This window comes from Mustela erminea, chromosome 6, assembly GCF_009829155.1.
Source record: "Mustela erminea isolate mMusErm1 chromosome 6, mMusErm1.Pri, whole genome shotgun sequence".
Classification (NCBI taxonomy): Eukaryota; Metazoa; Chordata; class Mammalia; order Carnivora; family Mustelidae; genus Mustela; species Mustela erminea.
The window spans coordinates 142,681,384-142,694,448 of NC_045619.1; positions in this window are offsets into that span (position 1 = coordinate 142,681,384).

Sequence of the window (13,065 nt, forward strand, 5' to 3'; positions counted from 1 at the left end):
TGTAATTTCCAGGAAGACACAGCTTCCAAGTGTTCATATAGGATTTACTGTGCAATTACCAGCACCACCCCTCACAGCAGTGATGGCCAGCAAGGGTAGGGGTGGGGAGAGCCGAAGGGTCCTGTCCAGGACAGAGCGTTGTGTTGGGGGTACCTTCCTGGGGGTGACCACATGTTGTAGGAGCATCGGGGACCCCATTTAATGTCTCTTCATCCAGAACATAACGTCATGAGAAAGAAGCTGATGCAAATAATGACAACGGAGAGGGGACAGGGAGAGATGCAGGTGTGACCCTGTTTGTGCTGTGCTCCCTCAGCTCAGAGGGGAGAGAAGGTGGGTCCCCATAAGGATGGGGAAAAAAAAACCCTCTGTGAGGAGTGCGGAATGGGGTGGCCTGGACCATGCAAGGGGCGTGACTAGGGGATGCTGAGAAAGACCCTCAAGGCCGTTGGATCTCTGAGCCTGAAGGTTTCTCTCCAATGGGGGTGGTCTGGGTTTGGGGAGCTCGTCCTGAAGATGAAGACCGAGCCTATAGCTTTTCATCTATGAGAAAGAAGCCGGGCAGTGATCCTCACTGCAACTCCTGACCCGGGGCTTCTACCTGCCCTGTGACCACCGACCACCGCCCTGGTCCTGCATCTGGGGTTACTGTTCTCCTCTGTTGCACCGCAGAGATCCTTGGTGGGCATGTCCACACGTGTGTCCCCAAGGACACCTTCTGGAGCCACAGGTTTGTCCTCGGGCCAGCATCCCAGATGCCTGGGTTCCCTACATGGCTGCTTCCCTTGACCTGTCTCCCTGAGCATTCTCTTTCTGATTTTTAGAATGAAAAGGACAGTGCTGTGTTGTGGCCGAGGGAATGTGCTGTAAAGGGTTGATGTCCATGTCTGTCGCTTAACAAATGTTCAAACCTTATTCCATGGGCAGTATTTTTAATGAAGATTCGCCAGGTCCTGGCACAGTGCGGGAGATTCGCCAGGCCCTGGCACAGCGCGAGAAACACAGAAGCTGGACTGCCCCAGCCTCCTGCTTTAGTCCTTCCAGCCAAGCTCGGCTAGAGCTGGAAAACATGCGGCCGGTAAGTGGCTTTCCACCCTGAATCCAGATACTTCTCCTGCTTCCCCATCTAGCCACTATCCCTGAGCACCGCCATGTCTTACGTGGTCCACAGGACAAGCCCAGCTGGTCCCCAGCCTCGCATCCATCAGTGTCTCAACCTCCCCCACACCTGTCACCAGTCGCGTGTTTCCGAAACACAGCTGTGCTCATGCCGCCATGGTCTCTCCGCCCCTCGACTGATACTTCGGGTCTCAAGACTTAGGCTGGGGTTGTGACAGACACCCTGGTTGGCTCACACCACACCCCTTCCCATCCCACCTCCCTTGGCTTTTCTACACCTTTGAGGCCGCGTGACCAACTGAACAGCCCCTTGCAACAAGGACAGTCTACTGCACACAGTCATGGCCGATGGGGGAGCCGGGTGAGGGAGTATGGTGATGCTCTTTGCTTCCCGTACCAAGAAGTTACGTCTCTGGAATGATCTCATCCCTGCTTCCCTCCTTTGCCCCAAGCTGGTCAGTGGAGATGGCACCCGCAGTATGGAGGTCATCTTGAGAATACAAATGGGTCAGTGATGACAAAAACCAACTTAATGCTCCAGCAATGGCGAACAAATGATGTCCCCGTTGGCGTCCCTGAAGATACAGACACCATATTGCGTAGCCAGCAGCGTGGTGACCCTAGACAGATGTCACCGCAGGTCTCCACACATTTGTTCCTTCTCTGTCTCCCACCTTCCTGTCTCTGTCCCTCCAAATCCAAAGCATCATTTAAGCTGGGGCTCCCACGCCACCTTTCTCATGAGCACTTCTGACTTCTTGCTAATGACTGTGCCTTCGTGATTTTGAAACTTCATAATACTGTATTTTAACCTCTTTTAAGTAATGTGTAACAACTCTCTTGTGTAGAAGCATTTGTGTAATTGTCCTATTTACTTAAGTAGATGGAAGGATCTTGAGGCAGGGGATTGGGTATTTTTTTTTTTTTCCCCAAGCACAGTATCTTCTTTAAATTCTGCCCAACATGCAGGCAGATCGTATATGTGGAGTAAGGCCTTTGAGAAAAGGAAGGACCAAGAGACAGTGGCTGGCACAGATCCCCCCAGGCCTTTGTTAACAGAGGGGCCAAGGGGACACCAGCACCCGCGTCTCACTCCCTGCACCCCGGGTCATCGTCATCCTTTGTGAGATCAATACAACAGGTCCTGATGTCTTTTTGGCACTGTTTCTGTCATCGTCTGGATGACCGGACCCCAGATCACCCCCAGCTCCATGATCTAAACCCACATGACTCTCCCAACCAGTCCCTAATGCCCTGTGTGCCCTCTGCCCCTTGCGGGCCGTGACCATCCATCTCCTACTTTTCCTCCTCCACCAGCAGGGTGCCCGACACAGACTCTGGTCCTCCTAGGACGCTGCACCCATGTTGGTGCCCAGACCCGAGGACCACTCCCACCAGCATCTCAGGTTCTCGAATTTCTGACCACCACCCTGTCCAGTGGTACCATGGCACCGGCCACCCTCTGCCCCCTTGGGCACTAAAACTACTGATTCTACCAGGTCCCTCCCTTTCTGTGGTTGATCAGACAGCTGTTGCCTTGTCCTTCTCCCATTCTGCACAATACGGGACGTCTTGCAAATTCACAACAGAAGTCAAGTGAAGCTTGCTGACTCCAGGCCTGCCCTTGCACAGCACATAGTGAATGAGAAAAGCACACCCACACACTGAATGCCTTGGAGTCCTAACCACAGACCCTGCAGCAGACATTTCTCCAGGTTACTCTTGCTCTCAGGACCTCCGCGCCTTTCTCACCTCTTTTCAGCACCTTGGAAAGCTCACCTCCCTCCTCTCCCATCTTCTGGCTTCTCTTTCTGTTTGCATTATTGAGGAAATCAGGAGAATCTCTCTACGGCCGCACCTCCTACTGCTGCCCACCTGCCAAGCTCTGCACCCAGGCCCTCTGCTTTCTTTTTGGTAAAGATTTCTGTTTCTCAACTTGGCTGCAAACCAGAAATACCTGGGAACATCTAAAATGGCCAGTGTTCGGGACGCCTGGGTGGCTCAGTTGGTTGGACGACTGCCTTTGGCTCAGGTCATGATCCTGGAGTCCCCGGATCGAGTCCTGCATCAGGCTCTCAGCTCCATGGGGAGTCTGCTTCTCCCTCTGACCTTCTCCTCGCTCATGCTCTCTCTCACTGTCTCTCTCTCAAGTAAATAAATAAAATCTTTAAAAATAAAATAAAATAAAATAAAATAAAATAAAATAAAATAAAATAAAATGGCCAGTGTTCAAACCATGCCCTAAGACCATTAAATCAGACCCCCGGATGTGGGTTCCAGCCATCAGAACATTTGCAGAAGCTCCCTGAGAGCCCCAGTGTTCAACCAAGATTGAGAGCCACCACCATGGGTCCAGCTGGGCCAGCAGTGGCAGCAACACCTGGGAACACAACAGGCTGGAAATGCCAATGCTGTCCCCACTCCCCGCCTCTTAGCAGAAGCACAGTAAGGACATGCCCATCTTTCACAGAAAGAGCAAGCAGAACACTGGGTACAGGGCTTGAGGGAGGGAGAAACAGGGAGCTGTGCCTTCATGCGGATAGAGCTTTAGTTTTGCAAGATGAAGAATTTCTGGAGATCTGTTGCACAACAACACAAATATTCTTACCACTATGGAACACACACTTCATCGTGGTTATGATGAGAAGTTTGATGTTGGGTGCTTTTTTTTTTTTTTTAAGTCACAGTTATAAATAAAAACAATTGTTTAAGAGTACTGCCTCTTGTGTTACCTGAGTTCTTTTAGACGAGCTCTGACTACCCACTCACCCTGACCAGTGTCATGCACCCAAGATCCACACACACGTCAGATGAGTCTCCATCCCCAGGCTCTGTGTGTTGGGCACTGTTTGCATCTGAGCTGTTGGGAGCTCCCTCCTTCCCTCACTGGACTCCAGGGAACCGGGCTCTTGTGGGTTCTCTCTCCCAGCCCCTGTGCCTCCCCGTCTCCACACGGTAGATTTGCAGGCTTCAGCCCGGAGCCTTGCTCTTGGATGTTCTCTCTTGCCTGAATTTCCTGCAGTTCCCCATGAGTAGACACGTCCTGCTCTGTCTCGGGTCTATCTTGCCCACTGTCTCTCTGTCTCTAGAATCATCGATTCCCACACCTGCTTGGAGCCTCACTTGGATGAGGAGTAGACATCTCAAACCCAACATTTCCTGCATGGACTTTCTGACCTACCTACCACACTCAGATTGCAGGTTTCCTTTGCTTGGTTGTTAGGAGTACCCGTCTTCCCGTTTCTTTCATTGATATGGGCAGTGCCGTGTGTGATTGCCCTGAACCTGCCAAGAGGTCTTCTTGGCTATATCTTGAACAGACACCAGAGCCCAGGTTCATCTCACCTCCTCCATGGCATGTTCCGCCTCTGGTCAGAAACCCACTCCCGTCTCACCTGAAGTGCAGTTCTGTCCACACAATGCTCCTGTGTCAGATCCTCCAGGATCTCTATGTCACCGGGAATGGGGCCTCACGGGGCTCCTGGCCAGTTTCTTTTCACTCTGCCTGCCCACCAGTCAGGTTCCCACCTTGAGCTCACACGGCTGCTGCTAAAAAGCTCTTTCCAGATCCTCTCCAGACCTCAGACTCTGCTCCCCGGAGATCTGTCTCAGCTCGCTTTCCGTGGCAGGTGGGCTGAGAGGCTCTGAATCTCCTCCATGCAGTATTTTGCTTGTAGAAATGGTCACCTCCTTACATACCATGAGTTTTATCCTTTGTTCTTTCATGCTGGGATCTAAGCTCTCTGAGGGTGTGAGTATTGGGGTTTCTGTTTGGTCACCACTGAGTTCTAGAGCCTAGAGCAGCACCAGGCTCAAATCAGGAGCACTCTGTGTGTTCGTTGGGAAAATGGGAAGAAAAGTTATTTATTTATTTATTTATTTATTTATTTATATTTATTTATTTATTTTAGAGAGAGAGAAGGGCAAAGGGACAGAGAATCTTGAGCAGACTCCTCACTGACTGTGGAGCCTGATGTGGGGCTCAATCTCATGACCTTGAGATCATGACCCAAGCCGAAATCAAGAGTTGGCCACTCAATGTACTGAGCCACCCAGGTGCCCCAAGAAAAGTAAACTTAAAAACTCAAAGAGAATCAATCATGCCATCAGCCACAGTTAAGTGTTTTTGGACGGGGATGGAGTAGAAGCTGCACATTGTCCTCGAGGAAACAGTACAGCACTCGCGGGAGGTTCCCCCTCACAAGGGAAGTCTGTTGCCCATACCTTGCCAGGGGCCGTCCTGAGCTCGGGTGAGATTCTCCAGGTGGGTCTTGTTTTATGGGATTTACTCACAAACTACTAATAACGTGATGGGAAAACTAAAGAGAAAAGTCCTGAGGGCCACACTGCCCGTTTTGCTGTTTGTCCAGAAAACTGCTGTGGGGCCGTGCTGTTGTCACCTCCACTGTTTCTGTCCCCACACATGTCCTCTACCTGGAAACCCTTGCTTTGGTCAGGAGGACTTAGATTCAACATAACCTCTTACCAGTATGATCGTCTAGATGTACCATCAGCCTAGTAGAAATATTTATATAATATAACATATATTATATATGACATATATAATATATAAAACATATATTTTCCTTTTTTAACAATCTCAATTATTAAAAGCCTGACTCAGCAGAGAAAGAATCAGTCCTATTTCCATGTGTGTGTACTTTTATGTTATATTTAAGAAACACTGTCCGTGTTTCAGTGCTACTGTAACTGTTGGATGCCTTTGATTGTTACAATGTCACATTGGGGAAGACGGAGACTTCAAACACATTCTGTGTGGAGAGCAAACACAGACAGCACAGAGAGAGCATATAATGCAAACCATTTCCAAATGGGGTTCAGAAATTAGAGTGGCAGAAGGAATGAGTTCCAGATTTGAAGAGCAAACATGAAATGTGGCGTGCTCACTGTCGGCCAACTTGATTAGATGAAATGCCATATTTTTATGCACAGTTTAAATATTGAACTTCAGCTCCATTTTTTTTATTAAAGTTGTTTGCTTGGCTCTGATGATTAAATACAGGTTAATAAATAGAACGTTTGTTTAATCTATTGTAGCCAAATTTCTCTCTCCTCCTGTGTTACAGAAATAGCGGCTGAAGGTGCATCTGGGAATCAGTAATATTACAGTCCATAATCTTGTAAACTTGAGGCTAGGAAATGCCATTTTGTGCAGTGCTGCTTACTAACAAAACAGCGGGTGTAATATAAATTTCTCAAAAATGATAAAATCATCAGAAAGTATAAAATTCTTTGAAGAGGCCCGACTTTCTACATATTTGTGATACATTAAGTGAGAGAATTAGCTTTATAAAAATGACACAATTTTAGTTTCCTAAAATCATCCATCCAATCTAAGCAAAGAATAAAAAATGAGTGACTTTGACAGCAAAATGTCAAGATTAAGTTATCCTTTTGTGGCACAATAAATAACAAGTGATTTTTATTTTGTATTTTATGACTTCATTTTTTATGAGGAAATTAATGGTATAATTCTTTAAATGAGGAAAACAAGTTTCCGTACTGGTTTGCATCCTGCGGGGAAAGTAACAGTGTTACTAAGTACAACCCTAACGCAGATTGCTGCTTCAGTCTCTGGCTCTGTTTCTTGGCTGTGATAACCTCATTGCTGTCATGGCAGAAGGACTCCCAAGCCTTTAAGAAAATGCACTTATCTGTGATGTTTGCCGGGGAGAGGGCAACAGTCCCATCACAGCAGCCCAGCCCCGGAGCTGTCACCCATGGCCTGTCACCATGAAGCCTGCCCAGTGGCAAGGGGCTTGTCAGTCCCACTTTGCAGGACCGAATACACAGATCTGGCTTCAGGGAGCTTTTTGTGCCTGGGGCTGGAAGGAAACGTGCCGTTGCTGGAGCCTGCGTGGGCATGTCGTCTCTCTGAAGAGCCTCAGAACAAGAGAATGACCGGTAAAAAGATAGCTTCCAACACCCAGGGCATTCCAGCTACATTTCCACCCAGTCCTAAAGAGAACATTTTTCCCTGGCCACGTTGTTAAACCAGGCCGAGCGACTCTCTCTCTGCAGAGGAGCTACTTTCTCAGAAGTTACTGTTCTGTTCTCCACCTTTGACCCGCAACATAATCTTTGTGAACCCACGCCTCCTGGCTTCTTTCCTTTCTTCTGGTTTCCTCTCCTTTCTTTCCCTCTTATTTCTCCGGTTTCCTTTGTCCCACGTTCTATTTGCTACTCTCCACTCTGGATTTTCATCTATTTCCTTTCGCTGCCTTATCTGTTTTTGTTTGGTTTGATAGCTTTGTGAAATATTTCTTTTCGTAACCTAGGCTATATTTAGAGAGGGAGGCAGGGTATACACAGGCAGCAAAACATCTATTTCTTTTTCCAGAGTTGTTCTTGAAGAATTAAAGTATACCTTTTGTATACCAAGAATATAGGAATAGGCTTTATTTCTAAAGTCAAATTCTTGAAATTTGGTAATGGATACATTTAATCCATGTATGGTGTCACAGGGACAAATAAGAAGTAAGCTTGCTTATATTCCACAATTAATTCATCCAATACATTCAAAATCAGCACTTGCACTAAAAGTACTATCAGTATCATTCCATAGCATCTTATTTTGGAGCACTTGGAAGCACTTACACGATAACTTCATAGCTTGATATACTTAAAGCAGTCACTGAAATACTATTTGATGTTCTATTATCACTTGTTTGTTTCATTAAAAAAAATCACCATGACTTATGAACCTCAAGTAAAGAAGCAAGTTTTGATTTTTAAAAATAAACTTAATTAGGATGTGGACTTGCAAAAATGATAGTGGATTCATGGAGCAATAAAATTTTGTTTTCTTCTTTTAGGGGTTGAATAAAGAGAAGAAAGGTAGTATCTTAATCAGTTAATCATTTTTTATAAAACTTCCAAATGCCTTAAAATGAAGTGAAAAGCTTAAGAAATTGGCCATTCAGAGATAATTGCAGATATAAATAGGACACATTTTACTTTGGATTGAAGGAAAGAAAGCAACATTACTTGAAGTTGTTTTTGGCTTTGAAATAACAATTACCTGGATATAAAAAAATATATATTTGTAACTGTTATCTATCTATAAGAATGATTGCTTCCTTATTTGTTGTCAGCAAGAAAATTCCAAGTGCTTGGATGCTTAATGCTTGTTAAAATTTAATAAATAAATCAAGTATAATGGACATTGAAAAGAAAATCACAAGATATCATAAGCAATTCAACCATACAGTTACAAAGATTGATTATTTTTTGCAATTTATTTGTTTACTTTTGTTTATCATTTCAGGCTGCTTCAAAAATGGCTCCAATGATCCTGCTTTCTGGAATTTGCTCCCTATGTCATCCCCTCGAGTGTGGGGTGAATTAACTGATTTGATCCTAATGAGTGGTTAAAGGCCATAGTGACTGGACGTGACATTTGAGATTGACTCTTCGGTCACACTCCACACTCTGTCTTGCCCTCTCTTGTTCTGATGAAGCAAGGTGCCCTTTACCACACCACCCAGCAACCGAACTCCTTGGTATTTACCCAAAGGAGTTGAAAACGTATGTCCACACAAAAACCTGCACACGGATATTTACCGGAGCTTTACCCACCATTGTCAAAACTTGGAAGCAACCAAGATGTCCTTCAGATGGCGAGGGATAATAAACTGTGGTCCATCCAGACAATGGACTATTATTCAGTGATAAAAAGAAATGAGCCATCAAGCCATGAAGAGACCTGGAGGAACTTGGAATCCATACTGGGAAGTGAAAGAGGCCAGTCTAGAAAGTCCACACTCTACGACATCCTGGGAAAGGCACGACTGTGGAGATGAAGGAAGAGAAGGGGCTGTAGAGGGTTGGGGAGGGGAGGGATGGACGGTGGAGCACAGGGGTTTTTAGGACAGTGAGGCCACTCCATGGGACACCACCATGGGGGACACATGTCATTGCGCACCTGCCCAAACCCACAGAACGTAGACACCACGTGTGACCCTGCTCTAAACCCTGGACTTGGGGTCGACGTAGCCTGGTGGCAGTAACACATGTGCCATCTAGTGTGGGTGCTGACAATGGGGGAGTCTGTGCACCTGTGGGGTCCAGGGGAATATGGGGAATCTCTACCTTCCTCTCATTTTTATGAACCTAAACCTGCTTTTAAAAATAAAGTCCTCAAGGTGCCGGGGTGGCTCGGTCGGTTGGACATCTGCCTTTGGCTCAGGTCATGATCTCAGGGTCCTGGATCGAGCCCCTCATGGGCTCCCTGCTCAGCCGGGAGTCTGCTTCTCCCTTTCCCTCAGACTGCTGCTTCCCCTGCTCGTGCTCTCTCTCTCTCAAATAAATAAATACAGTATTTAAAAACAATTAAAAAATAAAGTCTTGGGGCACCTGGGTGGCTCAGTGGTTAAAGCCTCTGCCTTTGGATCAGGTCATGATCCCAGGGTCCTGGGATGGAGTCCCACATCGGGCTCTCTGCTCAGCGGGGAGCCTGCCTCCTCTTCCTCTCTCTCTCTCTGCCTGCCTCTCTGCCGACTTGTGATCTGTCTGTCAAATAAATAAAAAATCTTAAAAAAAAGAAGTTTTAACAACAACAACAAAATAATTCCTTCCCAGTTCTTAAAAAAAAAAAGGCAAGTTGTGAGCTCTGGGGGTACCCACCTGTCTAGTTACATAATACTATCGCATAACGGAAGCACGTCAGTCTGTAGAAGATGACTCTAGAATAGGACCGTGTCACTGAACCTTATAAGCTAATGATATAATTGTTAAAATCAAGACTTCCCTTGGTAGAATAAGAATAGTGACACAAGCTCCTTATGTTCAGTGGGAAGGATTAGTCATCCCAACGGACCGGTGATGTTTTGTGTCTATCACATCTCACAATTAAATTTTGACTTCTGTTAGCGGCTTCCAAAAATGGAAAATTATCTATATCTATATTTATCATGGGAGCAAAACTTAAAGATCAACAAGTAACTATATTACGTTTTTTCTCTACAATTATAGTAATTAAAGTTGGAAAACAACCAGGTTTTTAAGGTGTAACATTTCAGAAAATGGCACAAAATGCTGTTCCTTCATGGAGACACAGCATCAGATCAAGTTTGCAGGAAAACTGTGAAAAATTCTCCAAATGGTACTGTTTGCACTTGATATTGAAATGCTGAGCTTGTTTCTTGGAGCAGGGCAGGGCGGGGGTTGTTTGGGGAGGGAGGCAGAGAGAGACAGACAGACAGACAGAGGAGGAGAGTTACAGACAGGGATGGAAGCAGATGTCCACACTCTCACCTTCGGTGGGAAGACAGGTACCTGGAAGCTCTCAGCTCCCCTGGTTAGAAACAATCATCTCATGAAAAACTAAAATTTCGTTCCAAATTCTCGCATGATGGTGTCCACCCAGCATTAGGTGTGTGTCATGAGCAGTCACTTAGCCTCACAAGAAGCCGTCATCTGGCCTGTTGGTCCCTCCTCCCTCCTCCCGTTTCCTTCCTTGCATCAAAATGGATTGTTTCAAGATGCTAAAACCATGAAATAATTTAATTACCTTTCACAAGCTTGACACCTGCCTATGGAACGTAATTCTATTTTTTAGTAAACAGGGGACTACGGTGGCGGCTGAAAGGAACCTGAGTGTATAATGACTTTCCTACATATTAGTAGTAAAGGGGCAGCTCTCTTCCGTGGATTGAAGTTGCCCTAAAAATGACTGCTCCGACACTTGACAGTCCCTCAAGCAATATATCTTTAGAGAATCCATGACATGTGTTACAAACACAAGCATATGTCCATCTGTGTGTGCGTGCGCACGTGTGTGTGTGTGTGTGTGTGTGGTCGCACAGCACGGTCATAAACCCCTGGAACGCTCCACACAGGAAACACTAGAAAGGTACCAGCCCCTGGGGTGGCTCCCACCTGCCTGCTCACGCCGGGGCTCCCCATGGGGTGATCACCCGGTATTCAGTGTTTACCATTCCCTCTTCTTTCTTTCCCCCTTTAAATGATGCTGACAGATGTATACGTCTACGTTACAGGTTGAACTGCATCTCCTCAAAATTCAAATGTTGTGACCCCTCCCCAGCACCTCAGCCTGCCAGCGTCTGAAGTCTGCAGAGAGATCATTACCTCAGAGTTAGGCTGGAAGAGTGGTGCCCTCCTCCTGAGGACCGGGGTCCTTACAAGACCCGGTGCACACTCACACGTGCACACACGGTTTTGTGGTTGGGGTCATCTGCCAGGTGCTTGAGGTGGGAGAGAAGACAGAGAGAAGTCAAAGGACAAAAGTGAGCACATTTTCATTGGCCACAGCATTCCACGGTGCCGTAACTGCTCGACCCACCACTATCAACCGGTGAACATTCGAAGCAGCCACTCACATTTTTCTCTCTGCAAGGATGGTGTAATGGATGTGATTTCTAGTCCTTTGGGTCACTTGAAATACATGTGCTTATCAATGAGCAAAGGTATTTTTAATTAAAAATTAAATTAATTAGGGTGGCTGGGTAGCTCAGTGGGTTAAGTATCTGCCTTCAGCTCAGGTCATGATCTCAGGGTCCTGGGATCGAGTCCTGGATCAGGCTCTCTGCTCAGTGGGGAGCCTGCTTCCCTCTCTCCCTCTGCTTCTGTCCCCAATCTCTCTTCCCTTCTCTCAGATAAATAAATAATTTAAAATCTTTTAAAAAATTATATTAATTAAAATGATATAATTATGTATATATACATAAAATTGCATACACGTTTTATATATTCATACTTTAAGTTATATATTCAAATATCATCCTCAATGGGAAAAAGCTTGCGTCCTTCCCGTTGAGATCAGGAACACGACAAGGATGCCCACTTTCCCCACTCTTGTTCAACATAGTATTAGAAGTCCTGGCAACAGCAGTCAGACAACAAAGAGACATAAAAGGTATCCAAATTGGCAATGAAGAAGTCAAACTCTCTCTCTTCGCAGATGATATGATTCTTTATATGGAAAACCCAAAAGACTCCACCCCCAAACTACTAGAACTCATACAGCAATTCAGTAATGTGGCAGGATACAAAGTCAATGTACAGAAATCAGTGGCTTTCCTATGTACGAACAATGAAAATACAGAAAGGGAAATTAGAGAATCGATTCCATTTACTATAGCACCAAGAACCATAAGATACCTGGGAATAAACCTAACCAAAGAGGTAAAGGATCTGTACTCGAGGAACTACAGAGCACTCATGAAAGAAATCGAAGAAGACACAAAAATATGGAAGACCATTCCATGCTCTTGGATCGGAAGAATAAACATTGTTAAAATGTCTATACTGCCTAGAGCAATCTATACTTTTAATGCCGTTCCGATCAAAATTCAACCAGTATTCTTCAAAGAGCTGGAACAAATAATCCAAAAATCTGTATGGAAGCAGAAGAGACCCCGAATTGCTAAGGAAATGTTGAAAAACAAAAATAAAGCTGGCGGCATCACGTTACCTGGTTTCAAGCTTTATTACAAAGCTGTGATCACCAAGACAGCATGTTACTGGTTTATATTTAATAATCAAATAAGCATATATCTAAAGAATAATCAAACATGTATATATTTAATTTGTAGTTGAAGAATGGCTTCAGTGGGGAATTTTCCTTCCGATGATCTAAAGGATATTAACTAGCTCATTGAACAATAACCAGGCAATAAAATTACATTCTCTGGGAATTTTTTCTGCTTGTCTGTGGAACAGAACGTTCTGTGGTATTTCCATTCTCCATCCTCACAATAGTATAGAATCTACAGTCCTCATGGGGGCCTGTCTCTCTCCCTGAATTATCAGCTTTGGCCCCTCTTGCTTGAGCCACAGGCTTTGGTCTTGTCACCAGCCTCACTCCCACAGCACGCCTTTGTCACGCACTCTGTCTGAGCTCCTTCTGGAAACTCCTGTCCCTCCTGGTGGCTTCAAACCTCCGGGGCCACCCAGAAGAGCCTC